Consider the following 3049-nt stretch of genomic DNA (forward strand, 5'->3'; position numbering starts at 1 on the left):
TGCTTATTAATATTCTTTATTATTAATATTTCTAAGCAGACACTTAATTAAGGGTGATTTAGAATTGTTTCAAGATATCGGATTATTTTACATACTGTTGCCCATTTTCAGATAAGGTTGAACTTGCAGTTTACAAAAATGTAGATGACAGAATATAGTGCTAGTACTAAGTAGTACTACTAAGTAGTACTACGATTTTATTTTCTTCCTTCACGAAAATGTATTCAGATAATACATAGACTAGTTTTCTATTACTTATTCAACTTATTGAAAGGTCTGCTATGTCTGTCTCTGTGTGTGTATGTAAGCTGATTTTAAACTTGCATGTTCTGTCATTAATGTCTTAATGCCTTACTTAAAGTGTTATTGTGTCACTGTAAATTGCGATATAAGTATTGCACAGGTGAAACATCTTCACTGGTCCTAAAGTGGGTGTTAATAAACCATGCAACTGAGCATGTCTCTCCCATAGTCATGGCAAGCCTGTATTTCATAAGTTTGTAAGGAAATATATCCTCCGACAAAACCACATTATTTACATGGTTTATTTAATGTGATATGATTGGCCATTAGCTTTCTGAAATTCCTTTAAATAGGACCTTATTAGAATGTGTTTAAACCAGCCTGACACAGGGAATCATTCGACTCGAACTATTTCCCCTTCTGCATTGAACACGTAACATTTGAACTTTACTGAATTACTTTTTTGGAAATTAATCTATGATAATCTGAAAATGATGTGCCCAGGATTTGCTTCATGTTATTACATGATCTGAGATGTTACAATGCTTTATGTATGCATTCTATATGTGATTAAAGTGTGATGTTGAACAGCTTATAGCATTGACAGATTATTCATTCCATGCCTTTCAGCAGCCTCCAAGACAATCATGAAGACTGTGTTTCTCGTCCTGTGCCTCATAGCACTGAGCATTGCTCTCCCGGTAAGTGTTCGTATCAGTTTGAAGCTACAGATTAAGGGATTGGATACATAAATGCTCTGAAAGGTTCTAGATGTAAGAATGTGAATGTTTTAAATTACATGCCCATAATTGCATTTAATTCTATCAAACTAAAACATTTCAAAGACCTGTCTCGACCCTCTGCTTGACATGACTATCACTTTTCATATTTAAATGTAATATGTCATTGTCTTCAATGAAATATGAGGAAGGCACATTCTTTACAGGCGTCAGATCAGTTGACATTGTTAATTTCTCAGAGATCCACTTGCCATCAATGAATATATTTCAGTACAATTATCAGTCCTTGAAATTATGTTCATTTTGGTGATGTGTGTCCTTTCAGGTTGATGAAGAACTTGAGCGTGTAGCACGGTCCTCTTCAGTAAGTCCCTCAACTTGTATTACTGTAGTGACAACAACAACAACAACAAAAAACTGAATGTCTTATACATGACAGAGACTTGTAAAGGATTTTGTCCTTTAAAGTAGAATATTTATTTTGACCTCAATTTCATTAAACTGGTGTACATCCTATATATTTTCTAAAGTTTGTTTTTCAAATGTTGACATATATATCATTCTGTAGGAATCCAAATCCACCACACCCACATTTCCAGAATAAAAACATTCCATATACTTATTTTATTGGTAGTAATATTAGTATTTAATATGTGGTATGAGGAATAAGTACATTTAATATTGGAATGTTTTTGAGAGTTCTCGAATAAAGTTGTCCTAATGGCATTAGGTTCCTTGAGTATTTTTCTTCTCCTGTTTGGATGAATCTGAATTAAAGTATTGGTGTTTTGCTCCCTCTTTAGAAGGCGGCTGCAACCTCTCCTTTGGCTGGGTTGAGCATCAACATGATTTTGGACATTATAAAGAAAGTGCTGACTCTGCTAGGAGTGGGGCAATAAATCGGTCAGTATATTTTCCTAATAAATATCCTGGCCACCTCTTCTTTTACTTCGACTTATTCCTCTTTTTCATCTTCTGTTTTCCTCTTCTTGTGAGCCCTTGCGTCCACGTGCTCACCAACATACGCCCATAATGTAGGGAGATGTATTTCAGTTTGATTATTTTTCAAACCACTGTCAACAACACTGTAAAACGCTACACTAAATTTACGTCATAGTAGTGGTTTTCATTCACTCAACATGCTGAGTATCTTTAATCTGTTCCTGATCAGTGGCATCATAATAAATTGCCTTTTTAGTTCTGCTCAATATCAATATGGTTTACTCTGTCCTGCCTTCTTTTAGAAGAGGACTTTCATGGCAAAGAAATATAAATGAACCAATATCAGGCAAACGTTCTAACTGGAAAAGACGCCCTGCATACAGTCCTGCTTAAATATCTTTATCAGAGATATGGTGTTAAAATGCTCTTTTGTCTCCTCCAGGAAAAACATGTGACTTCAGGATTCCTGACACAACCTCCAAATCTGCTCCACCAGTAACAGCTTCCCCCTCACCACCGGCACATATTTTCCTCATGTCTCAATATGCTGTATGATATAGTCTGATCTTTAAACACAAAATGTAGTATTTGTAAGTGCTTAATTTAAAATGCAATCTTTGTTCTCGTTCCTGTTTACATTACAAGACTGACTGCTTTCGATGTAGACATCTAATAAACTTGTTAAAGCAAACTTCTCATATTTGTTTAATTACTTTATTTGTACCATTGTACTCTGTCTTTCTATAGAAAACTATAGAATGGCACTATAAGGTGTCTGTGTGTGTGTGTATGCACGTGTGCAGACATTTTTCAACTTTAGGATTAGAACCATGAAGCCAAGGGACAAATAAACCAATACCTATTGAGGGGATTTCAGACATGTATTACTGCAATGTGATATACTATTATTTATTTGTTTATTTTGATGGGGGGTCTTTGGAGATATAGAAATAAGCAGGAAGTAAAGACTGATAATTTACTTCTAAACTCACAGGTAGCCGCATATATGATAAAAGGATAAAGTCAAGCAATGGTACTCAATTTTATGAAAAGTTAAGGTGAAAAACAACAGACAGATACCTATAGTGTTAGAAGGTAACACATTACAAGACATGGTGTTAAAC

At 34.7% G+C, this 3049-nt stretch overlaps 1 long non-coding RNA gene across 1 annotated transcript; it reads left to right on the forward strand.

Moving 5' to 3' along the window:
- Nucleotides 1–883: 883 nt before the first annotated feature.
- On the forward strand, nt 884–2419 carry LOC136755227 (uncharacterized). Its single transcript, XR_010817637.1, has 4 exons — nt 884–944; nt 1309–1347; nt 1787–1886; nt 2368–2419. It is a non-coding gene; the product is annotated as an uncharacterized LOC136755227 (long non-coding RNA).
- The last annotated feature ends 630 nt before the right edge of the window (nt 2420–3049 follow it).

The sequence above is a fragment of the Amia ocellicauda genome, chromosome 8 (assembly GCF_036373705.1).
Source record: "Amia ocellicauda isolate fAmiCal2 chromosome 8, fAmiCal2.hap1, whole genome shotgun sequence".
NCBI classification, from domain to species: Eukaryota; Metazoa; Chordata; class Actinopteri; order Amiiformes; family Amiidae; genus Amia; species Amia ocellicauda.